Here is a 12,967-nt window from a genome sequence, read left to right on the forward strand (position 1 = left end):
GAGTAAGTAACACTTGGTAGCAATGAGGCTAGGAGGGGATTGAGATGCGAAGTTAATGGACGACGCCTAAACATTTTGGGAATATCTTATTTTCATAAGATGACTTAACACCTAGATGGAGGGAGTACTACCTTAGTCCAGGTTTTTACGCATTGTCATATATTTTTTGTCAAAGTTTGACCAAAAAGTTTTAACTACTCACTGATGTCTACTACACAACTTATTCTTCTAGACTCGGTTGGGCCTCCAAGCGCAGAGTTTTGTAGGACAGTATCAATTTTCCTTCAAGTGGTTGACCTAAGGTTTATCAATCCGTGGGAGGTGTAGGATGAAGATGGTCTCTCTCGAACAACCATGCAATCAAATAAAAAAGAGTCTCTTGTGTCCCCAACACACCAAATACAATGGTAGTTTGTATAGGTGCGCTAGTTCAGGGAAGAGATGGTGATAAAAGTGTAGTAAATGATTGTAGGTATTGATTTTTGTAATAGGAACAATGAAAAACAGCAAGGTAGCAATTGATAAAACAGAGCACAAATGGTATTGCAATGCTTGAAAATGAGGCCTAGGGTCCATACTTTCGCTAGTGCAATCTCTCAACAATGCTAATCTAATTGGATCATATAGCCATCCCTCAAAGTGCGATGAAGAATCACTCCAAAGTTCCTATCTAGCGGAGAACGTAAGAAGAAATTGGTTGGAGGTATTCTTTCTGATTGATCTATCCTAGAGTTCGTACTAAAATAACATCAAGTTATTCTTTCCGATCGATCTATCAAGAGTTCGTACTAAAATAACACAAAGTTATTCATTCCGATCGATCTATCAAGAGTTTATACTAAAATAACACAAAAGCAAATTCATATTCATAATACTCAATTCAACACAAAGAACCTCAAAGAGTGCCCCAAGATTTCTACCGGAGAAACAAAAGACGAGAACATGCATCAACCCCTATGCATAGATTACCCCACTATCACCTCGGGAATCCGCAGGTTGAGTTCCAAAACATATCGCAAGTGAATCAATATAATACCCCATTGTCAGCATGGGTATTCATATCCAAGTCATATATCAAGTGCTCTCAAATCCATAAAAGTATTCAATCCAATAAAATGAAAACTCAAAGGGAAAACTCAATTCATCACAAGATAGAGAGGGGAAAACACCATATGATCCGACTATATTAAGAAAGCCCGCGATACATAAAGATCATGACATCTCAAGAACATGAGAGAAAGAGAGAGATTAAACACATAGCTACTGGTACTGATGAGGATTTCAATACCATTGTTACACCCACGGCCCCTACTTCTACATATACTGGACCAATTATTAGAGCTCACGCACGCCAATTAAATTATCAGGTACTTTCGTTTATTGGAAATGATTCTAATGTTCATGAGGATATGATGCTTCCTAAATTGGATACAATTGTTTTGCTTACAAATGAAGGGTCTGACATGGATAAGAGGGATGAACACTGGAGCAAGTGCAAGCATGGAGATGATGGCATGCAAAAGGGGAATAAGAACAGAGTTACAAGTGATCATTTCAGGACTTTGAAGCCAGCATAAGGAGTACATGACGCCTTGGACGAAATATACAAGATGCCACTTCATAAATTTTGTCCCAAGGCTATTCTAGGTGTTCTGTCACCTTATTATTGGGTTAGGCCCATGTAATTTCGAAATACTTAAGTATAGGCTATTTTTAGAGTCTGTGTGTGGGGAAAGAAGAGTTAGGGTTGGTTTCGGACCCGTCCACCAAGGGCCATGAAATTCCCCCCTCTTCCTCCATATATACAGCCCTTAGGGCGTCGTTTAGACTTTGGGTTTTGTTTAGATTAAAAGTTTGCCATAGGTGCAACTTTGCGTACTTCGTTTGTGTTCAACGACAAGACCAAGATGTCACAGAACCCCGCCTTAATCAATAAAGCTTTCATCTTATGTTCGGAATATCCTGATTGCAATCTTAGTTTCTTGCTTGTTCTTCGTTTGCTTGTAGAAAATAGACCTTCGTGGTCAGGCTGATCAAGCTCCGACGCGGTCAATAACCTCTCAGAGTTGGTTTAGGGATTGCTAAGGCGCGACGTCCTCGCACGTTCGTAGTCGGATCGTGAAAGTCTACTCCTTCGAAACCATAATCACCATCTCATCGAAAGACGGGACACCTTTGCCTCTATCAGGTACAAACCCTTAGCCCCGAGGGTGAACTGCTCCCTCCTCATCATGGAGACCATAGGGATGATGAAGATGGCCTCCGGTGATGATCTCCCCCTCCGGCAGGATCCCAGAATGGACTCCAGATTGGTTTTTCATGGCTACAGAGTCTTGCGGCGGCGGACTATTTGGGAATTTATAGGGCGAAGAGGCAGTACGAGAGGCCACCGAGGTGGGCAGAACTCACCAGGGCGCGCCTGGGCCCCCAGGCGCGCCCAGGGGGTTTTGCCCCCTCGGGGCACCCCTCTAGTACTTATTTTGCCCACTGGATGTCTTCTAGTCCAAAAAAATCTCCAAAAGGTTTCGCTGCGTTTGGACTCCATTTGATATTGATTTTCTTCGGTGTAAAAAACAAGCAAAAAACAGCAACTGGCACTAGGCACTATGTCAATAGGTTAGTCCCAAAAATGATATAAAGTTGCTATAAAATGATTGTAAAACATCTATGAATGATAATATAACAACATGAATACTTCATAAATTATAGATGTGTTGGAGACGTATCAACATCCCCAAGCTTAATTCCTAATCGTCCTCGAGTAGGTAAATGATAAAATAAATAATTTTTTAAGTGTGAATGCTAACAAAGTGCATAAGTTTGATCAATGATAATTTCAATCACTTTTCCTAGCATCATAACAACAATTCTTTCTCATAAAACTTCTCATGTTAAAGTAGCAACCAATTCACATGTTAAGGTTCAAACAATGAATTCTCTTGAAACTCAATAACCTATATTCTTACTCACCAAACAATTGCAATTCAACTTATTTAACGAAGTCTAAGTAAGAGCTCCACATACTCAATCATCATATAGTCTTCCATGATTGCTACTACTCAAAGCATATTCTTAGAACAAATGGCATCCATCGAACACAGAGAAAGATAGGGACTTAATATTTTTGCCTCCCAACTCATTTAACATGGAGATAATTGTCAACAATAAAAAATCATGATCAAATATATTTGACTGGTCATATGTGCCTAGATCTTTCCCCACCACATGAAGCTTGCCAACTAGAGAATAATTGAGGTTGAAATGAGAATGCATACTATTGAATCTTTGCATAAAAGTAAATACTGAAAAGTAAAAGATAGGCCCTTCGTAGAGGGAAGCATAGGTTGTCATGCGCTTTTTATTTGGATGCCCAAGCTCTTAATGCAAAGGAACGTTACATTATATTGCCTGTTATGATAGCAACCTTTATTATGTAGTCCGTCACTTTTATTACTTTGCCATCACATGTTTGTACAATGCTCAATTTTCCCTTACAGTAAAAGATCAAACATATTAAGGAGCAATTTTTATTGCTTTATGCACCAAGGACAACATACTTGACGGATCTTATTCAATCCACAGGTAGGTATGGTGGACACTCATGGCAAGAAATTGGGTTAAAGGGTTTTCGGATGCACCAGTAGTATCTCTACTCGGTAAGAATTTTTGGCTAGCAAAATATCCTAGGCAAACACCACATGTTGGAGGATCTATGACAATATAACTTCTATGTAAATATACACAACAATAACTCATTATGTTGTCTTCCTTGTCCAAGTTCAACTAATTTTCTCAAGTTTGAAAATAATTAATGGGTATCCACAATCATAGAAGATGTCCAAGATAATATATTTGCATGTGAAAGTTCTCTTCCTTATACTAATCATTCATGAATTGCTTGTATGACCAATATTGTGATTGTCAAGCTTCAAAAGATTTCACTTTATGAACCCAATGTGAAGCTACCACTAGGCATGATATGAACATATAGTTTCAACTTCATGGTATTCAATTCATTCAACAATTTACTCATAGGATATAAGTGAAGCACAAGAGTAAATGACAAGCTACTCCAAAAAGATATAAGTGAAGATCAAGCGAGTAGTTAAGTAAATAGGTAGCTAATTGTGGACTCTCTCTTATTTAAAACCTTTCAGATCTAAGTATTTTATTAAAACAGCAAGCAAAAAACAAAATAAAATGAGATTCTAAGAATATCACACATCATGTGAAACCGAGGCTAACCGATAATTGTTGATGAAGGAAGGTGGGATGCCTACCGGGGCATACCCAAGCTTAGATGCTTGAGACTTGTTGGCATATTATATTGGGATGCCTTGGGCATCCCCAAGCTTGAGATTTTGCATCTCCTTAATTCCTTTTATATCATGGTTTCCCTAAATCTTAAATACTTCATCCACACAAAACTAAACAAGAACTTGTGAGATAAGTTAGTATAAATCAATGCAAAACCTTATCATTCTCTACTGTAGAAAATCACTAAAATTATTATTCAACATTGCATACTAAATACCTCTGCATATCTAATACTCCTATCCTCAATAGAATCATTAAACACGCAAACATATGTAAACATAACAGCAATCTGCCAAAACAGGACAATCTGTAATGGATGAAGAAGTATCCATACTTATTTAACTCAAAAAATTCTGAAAATTTAACACATTGTAGAAAATTCATCAGATCTTATTGTGCAAAAAGTTTCAAAGTTTTAGCACATTCTAACTTTTCTAGATATTTTTTGCAACAGCGATAAACTTCCTGTTTTTAAACAGCAACATGTAGACTTGCAAAATAAGCATAGTAAAGGCTATCATTGCCACTTTTATTGAAATAAAAGATACAAACCATTATTCTAAATAACATCAAGCAAATCCTAGTAAAATAAAATGATGCACCAAGCAAAACTTATAGCATGTGACGAATGAAAATATAGCTCCAAGTGAGATTACCGATAATGTTGGAGACGAAAGAGGGGATGCCTTCCGGGGCATCCCCAAGCTTAGTTGCTTGGATCTTCCTTGAATATTACCTTGGGGGTGCCTTGGGCATCCCCAAGCTTAGGGTCTTGTCACTACTTATTCTCCTCATATCGACATCTCACCCAAAACTTGAAAACTTCAATCACACAAAACTTAACGAAACTTCGTGAGATAGGTTAGTATGATAAAGACAAATCATTCACTTCAGTACTGTCAAAGACAAGATACATAATTGTTCTCACACAATTACTACTGTAGAATATCATTACTACAATTTATATTGATCAATATAATCCATAGAAACTAGGAAACAAACAAACTATGCGTTGAAAACAGAATCTGTCAAAAACAGAACAGTCTGTAATGATCTGGACAACAACCATACTTCTGCTACTCCAAAAATTCTCAAATTTTAGGACCACCTGGGAAATTTGTATATAAATCTTGTGAAAAAATAATCAGTATTTTATCACGCTTTTGTAAAAAATAAAAAATATTTTACTGGGCACAAAAGTTTCTGTTTTTCAGCAAGATCTAATCAACTATCACCATAGACCAACCCAAAGATCTTACTTGGAACTTTATTGGAACGAAAGCTATAAAACATGATTACTACAGTAGCTTAATTATGTTAACACAGAAAAATAGTATGGGTAAATGTTGGGTTGCCTCCCAACAAGCGCTTTTCTTTTATGCCTTTTAGCTAGGCGTGATGATTTTAATGATGCTCACATAAAAGTAAAGAATTGAAACACACTGGGATCATCATGAAACACATGGCAAACACATTTAAGCCTAACCCACTTCCTATGGACAGGGATTTTGTCAGCAAACAATCTATGGGAGCAAGAATCAACTAGCATAGTAAGGCAAAACAAGCATAACTTCAATTTTTTCAACACATAGAGACGAAACTCGGTTTTATTGCAATACCTACAAGCAAATGTTCCTCTCTCATAATAATTTTCAGCAGCATCATGAATGAGTTCAACAATATAGCTATCACATAAATCATTCTTTTCATGATGCATAAGCATAGAAATTTGTTACTCTCCACTCCCGAACTCTGATTTGGGTGTTCTTTGGTTTGTTGAAAAGCTAGCAACGTGCCCGAGCTTCTCATCTTGGTTTTCCCACCATTTGACTCCATCAAATTTAGTCCATTTTTGCATCTTTTTCATAGGCGCGATGCCATAACTTCCACACCATGTTATACAACTTCCGCAAACTAACCCATTTTGGTTCTTATTGCATTTGTGGTTGGTTGAGTTGTGATTTGAGTCTCCTAAGGTGTTTTGGCTACTTAAGGATGGTTACATATTCATCCACCACCGGTGACTTGTATCGCGCCATCGACTACATCTACCACGAGGTTCCACACCGACGACGACCATCCATCCTTTGAGACCATCTTCAACCGGAAGCAAGGCCGGTTACCCCCGACTTCGTGAAATTTTAAGTGTGATGAAGGTATCCATTCCGTCATAAAATTTTCCTTCCTTGCCATTACATCTTGATAGCCCCACCATCTTTGGAATATCTTCATACCTATTGAGACTAGCTATCTGAGTATTGCCGGACTTCACGGAAAATTGTTGATGTGGAGCACCCAAGGTCATCCCCATGGAACTATCATTGTCTCACCAATTGCCTAGTGGACCCATGACACGAGCACGTGCAAGAGCTCTCGAAACCGAGGTGAGATCTCTCCTCTCACAATTCCACTTCGATACACATGAGACATGGCTACTACCTCAAACGGAGACATTATGCATACTCAGGTACCAAGGAGTTAGCGATGGAGAATCTCAGGAGCAAGGAGGATCGAAGAAGGAAGACATACGCGAAGACGAAGGAGAAGATGGCCAAGTATGCACTTGCCTGGATGACCCGGACCTCCATCCGGACAATCCGGCCCCGGCCCAGATGATCCGGACCCCTGCCTGGACAATTCGGATAAGTGGCACCTGAGACCAACAAACCTCCCCACGAAGCCAGACGGTCTGGACCAACGCCCAGATCATCCGGAACCACCCAAACGTCTGGACTAGCTCCCGGTCAACCGGACCCCCTTGTCAGCTGTGACACATCCGGACAATCCGGATGACCGCCCGAATCGTCTGGACCCCTGACACCCAGATCATCTAGGACACCATCCGGATCATCCGGACCACCACCTGCATGTGTGTTTTGGGCCGAAGCCCATGTACTTGTTCTCCCCTTTGCCTATAGAAATGACTCCTCCTCCACTTTTCTAGGATTATCAAAGGATTAGCTCATATTAGAGATAGAGCTTTGCTCATCCACTTGGTTACTTCTCCATCGGAGTCCACGGCCTCTTCGGAGAGGATTCCCCAAGTGGATTCAAGACCCCTCACGGGATGACCCCTCAAGACCTCCTCACGAAGATGAACTAGTTACCTTATGTATCGTCCTTAGTTGACTGTGGATCATGTATCTCGTTGTGTTTCGAGGATCTAACGCATGTGTAATTGAATCTTGTTGGTTTGAGTGATTCTCTCGTGTTTCCCCTCGTGTTTTCCTCTCGTGTTCTTCGTGTTCTTCACGGGATCACCTCCAAATCGTTAAAGATCAGCCATCTAGGGTTCCACCCTACATCATCTTGGTATTAGAGCAAGGTTGATCACGAATTTGGAGCCCCTACCCCTTTGTTTTCTGGCCTAGTTTTGTTGATTTTGTCCTAATTTCAAAAATTCCCCACCAAAAATAGCCCCAATTTTTTTTATTTTTTGGTATGATGAAGTTTTGTTGGTTTTGATCCGTGAATTTGTTGTGTTGCAAGTGGATCTAACCTTTCCCCACCATCTGCACCTCAAAATCCATCCAAAATCCTCGAATTTATCCATGTTTTTGAGTTCATCCCGAGCCATCCCCGTGCATAGCTGACCTGCCCGGATCATCCAGCCTTTGACTCGGATCATCCGGACACGCCCGGATCATCCAGCTCCTGGTCCAGATCATCCGGCTATCTCTGCTGAAACTGCATTTTCTATAGTTTTGTCCACCGCCGCCTCTGCCTCCGCATACCCACTTCAATACACCAAACCCTACCACCACTTGACCGCAACCAACCCCGACAATTTTGACATATTTGGTTTTGAGAATTTGAGTTGTGGTTCATCATTTCCTGGGGTGTTTAGGCTAACTAGAAATGGTTCGACATCGACATCACTGCCGCTCATCTTCGACACGGACTCGTCATGGACAACAATCGCTCAACCATTTTGACACCCTCAACCGTAAGCAAGGATGGTAACCTCTACGACACTTCGTGTACTCCTTGCCATTGCATTCATAACCCCATAGCCCTTTTTGCGTCACTTACCAATTGAGACTAGCCATTTGAGTATTGCCGGCAACATTACTTGTGCACATTAGTGATCATAGCTCCCATTGCATACATACCATATCATCTTGGTACATATCTTATTATCATCTCTTGTGTCACAAGGTTGTCATAGCATATACACAATTGCTAGCTTGGTTCACGAAGTTTTGCACAAGTGGCCAAAGAAAGAGCTCAAAAGAGAGAGAGCCAAACAAGCTTTTAAGCAAAAAGTGAAAGATAAGCAAAGAGCTTTTAAGCAAGAACCATAGCATCATACTACATTAAGATTGCCATACTCGATCATCTTGGATCATATCATTGGAACAACATACATATAGCATACTTGGGATAGAAGTCATTCATTTTTGCTTAGTAGGTTGTGCACAAGTTTCGTATCCGCCTATTGTGCAATCGTGCTAGCATCTCTCTAGTGTTGTGCAATAGGAGCATTTTTCGTGGAATCCACATTATGAGCTCATTTTTGGTGGCACGACCCCACTTATCTATTTGCGTGTGTGTTTCCGTGTAACATATCTTGCTATTGGTCTACTTGTTGCATTTGCGAATTTGCGAATCCTTTTCAACATTATTGAGTCTTACTAACAATTGCATTGAATTTTGTGCCACCATCCCCACCAAGCTCCACCAAATAGCTATATTTGTGTAGGTGTGAGAACCGACAAGAATTGGTACCAATTGTGCTATTTCCTTGATACACCATCGAGTGATCATTGATCCATGTTCAACTTCGGTCAAGCAACATTTGGTATAAGTTCTTCTGTTTCTCCCACTCACATATTTGCTTAAAATGATGGATAGGACAAGTTCTTCTACCAACCCACTCTTCATCGAGCAAGATGATGACATGACTTCCTACGTTAGCAAGAGCCACCTTTTTGGTGCACAACGAGCTTTGCATCAAGAACAACAAGCAATGAGCGACCACATTGACCATCTCGCCACCGACTTGCAACTCTTCGAGCAACGTACAAGAGACTACTTCAACAATAAGCTCGATGAACAAAAGCAAGAGAGCAATTCAAGAATGGACGAGATTCGGGCCTTGTTGGTCAACCATTCTTCTACCATGTTGTCCTACTTAAGACGGAGCTGCTTGAGTCGACACTCCGACGACACCACCTACACCTTAAGTATTCCGACATCGAACACTCATCGATGAGCCGCGCGCCAAGACCATCAAGCAAACCGCAATCCTCTACACAGCAATCCTACACAAGAGAAATTTGACGAGGAAGCACATCGGCATCACCAAAACCAAGCTACCCTTGCGCAAGCACAAGAACAACAACGTCTACGTCAATAAGAGGAAGAGCGAGCGTGCCAACATCAAGAGGAGCAAGATGCCGAGGCGCAACATCAAGAACAACTACAGTGAGAAGCTCAAGCACTTGAGGCGCAACGTGCCCTCCATGACACAAGTTGCGCCGTTGTCGCACGCAACCGCCATAGGCGTGAGCAAGAAGAAGCACTTCACGAAGAAGTTCAAGAGAGGAACTATCAAGCACATGTGCATCGTAAAGTTCCCCAAGCTCCTCGACAAGAACCCCAAGTTTGCCAAGAGAAAAATGAGGTTGGCAACCATCCACGCCAAGAGCAACATGAGGTTGATAATCCTCCACGACAAGGGCGTCATCATCCCCGACCCCAACACAATGAAGAGCAACTCTACGGCAAAGCTCAAGTTCACCATGCCCAAGTTGACCGGAAGCAATGATCCCAAAGAGTACCTATCATGTGCATTTAAAGTCTACAAGATATTTCGCTTGAAAAACTATGAGGAAGAGAAGAAGATCGCTATGGCATCCCTTGAATTCCAAGACTATGTCCTCATTTGGTGGGAGCAAGTCATTGAGCGCCTTGAGGCAAGAGGTGAACCACCCATCACAACTTGATCGCAAATGAAGGATGTCATGAGAGCACGTTTTGTGCCAACCTACTAGAACCGCGATCTCTTAAAGAAGCTACAACTCCTCAAGCAAGGAGCAAAGAGCGTTGAAGAGTACTATAAGGAAATGGAGATAGCCATGATTCGAGCCAATGTCACAGAAGATGATGAGCAAACTATGGCACGTTTCTTGAATGGACTCAATCATCCTATCAAGAAGATAGCCGACTTCCAACCTTACTCCAACATCATTGAGCTAGTGCATCAAGCTACCAAGGCGGAACGTCGAGTGCAAGATGACTTCAAATATGCCAAGTTCTCATCCAAGGGCTACGGTTTCTCCAACAACCAAGCTTCAACGACTCCAACACCTTCTACCTCAACCAAGCCTACTACAAGCCACGGTGACAAGTCGAGTTACAAGAAAACTTCGACAACCTCAAGTCATCCTCCTACAAGCAACTTCAAGTCGAGTGCTTCATCATCATCTACTCCAACCGATAAGACCATCAAGACAAATTCCTTAAAATGCTTCACATGCGGCGGCCGAGGCCACAAGTCCTTTGAGTGTACCAACAAACGCACCATGATCCTCAACGACGACGGAACCTGATGCGTAGAAACCCAAAACCATCCCCATGGACCCAACTACATCTCCTACGACACCTCTTGGACCCATGACACGAGCACGTGCAAGAGCTCTTGAAACCGAGGTGACATCTCTCCTCTCGCATTTCCACTTTGATACACATGAGACATGGCTACTACCTCATACGGATACTTTGTGCATCCTCAGGTACCATGGAGAAGCTAAGGAGCAAGGAGAAGATGAAGAAGAAGATGGACGTGAAGGTGGAGAAGAAGAAGTGATGAAGAGGAAGCTACAGGCTCCGGACGACCGGCCTGGACCGGACGTCCGATGACCTCCAGGCTCCGGACGTCCTGCCCTCTCCGGACGACCGACGCCCCCGCACCCGAGCCAAATCTACGGATTTCTGGAGCCCCTCGGACGACCGATGACGCCTGGACGCCCGACCCCGACCGGACGTCCGACCGAAGCACACCCAAGCAGAAATTACGGACGTTCGGACCCTCGCGAGCCTCCGAACGACCGGTGACCCCCGGACCACCGAGGCCTGTGTGCTGATTCATATTGGGCCGCAGCCCATGTACCCCTTCGCCCCCCTCTTTTGCACTAAGACTATAAATACTCCACCTATTCCTTCTAGCTAGGGTTAGCGTTGGTTTAGCTCATTTTGAGAGATAGAGCTACGCTCATACACATCGGATCTACTCCTCGTGAGAGACCGCGGCCTCTTCGGAGAAGATCCCATTGGATTCAAGACCCCTCTTTAGGGAAGAACATCAAGACCTCCTCACGGGAAGACCGTTACCCTTGTATCGTCCTTGGTTGATTGTGTACCATGTGAACCCTATGTATTCGAGGATCTAGCGCATGTGTAACTTGTTCTTGTTGGTTTAGTGTTTCTCTTGTGTTTCCCTCGTTTCCATCCGCTCCTATCATGAAAGATCGGCCCCAAGGGTTCCTACCCTACATCATCTTGGTATCATGAGCCACGTTGATCACGATTTCGGAGCCTCTCCGTTGTTTTGCTAGCCTTGTTTTGCTGTTTTTCGTCCTAATTTAAAAATTCCCCACCAAAAATAGCCCCAATTTTTTTTGTGATTTGTTAGTGTGTTGAGATTTTGGTGGTTTGGATCCGTGGATTTTCTTTGTTTTGAGTGGATCTAGCTTTCCCCCCCCCCCTTTCCCCACTCTTTCCATCCACAAAATCCTCCAGATTTGACAATTTTCGCCATCTCCAGCTCGAACCCTAGTTGTTCATCCCGAGCCCGAAAATCGCCCAGGCACCGGACGTCCGACCCAGCCCAGACGTCCGACGACGACCGGACGACCGGCACATCCCGGACGTCTGACCGACCCTGACAAAACTGATTTTTTTTCAATTAGTCACCACCACCGACCCACATTTCCGAATACGCACTCCTACCACTATACACCATCATCACTTCCGCATACCACCACCATTTGCTAACCCGTTTCACACTCCGACACATTTGCTACTTCGAGTTTTGAGAATTTGAGTTGCGGCACCATATCCTTTTGTGTTTCGGCTATCTAGGTACGGTTCGACATCGACATCACCGCCGCTCATCTTCTCCACGGACGCGTCATCAACAATGACCACCTCGACTACAGCTTGGTATTCGTGCCACCATTTTGACACCATACCAGAAGCAAGACCGATAACCTTATTTTGGTATTGTACATATCACTCTGGCTATTACATTGATACCCATCATAGCCTTACTCCTTTGTGTTGCTTACCCATCGAGACTAGCCATTGAGTATTGTCGGCAAAGATACTTGTGCACATTAGTGATCATACTTCCCATAGCATAAATACATAATTGTTGCATATATTGGTATCTTCTCTTGTGTCACAAAGTTGTCATCGCATACACAATTGCTATCTTGGTTTGTCAAGCATTGCATGAGAAAAGAGCTCCAACATCAAAGAGCCAAACAAGCTTTTAAGCAAAGAGGAAAGATAAGCAAAGAGCTTTTACGCAAGAACCATAGCATCATACAACATTAAGATTTTCATATTAGATCATCTTGGATCATATCATAGCAACACCTTGCATAAAGCATGCTTGGGATAGAAGCCGTTGCATTTTTGCTAA

The sequence above is a fragment of the Triticum aestivum genome, chromosome 4A, assembly GCF_018294505.1.
Source record: "Triticum aestivum cultivar Chinese Spring chromosome 4A, IWGSC CS RefSeq v2.1, whole genome shotgun sequence".
NCBI lineage: Eukaryota > Viridiplantae > Streptophyta > Magnoliopsida > Poales > Poaceae > Triticum > Triticum aestivum.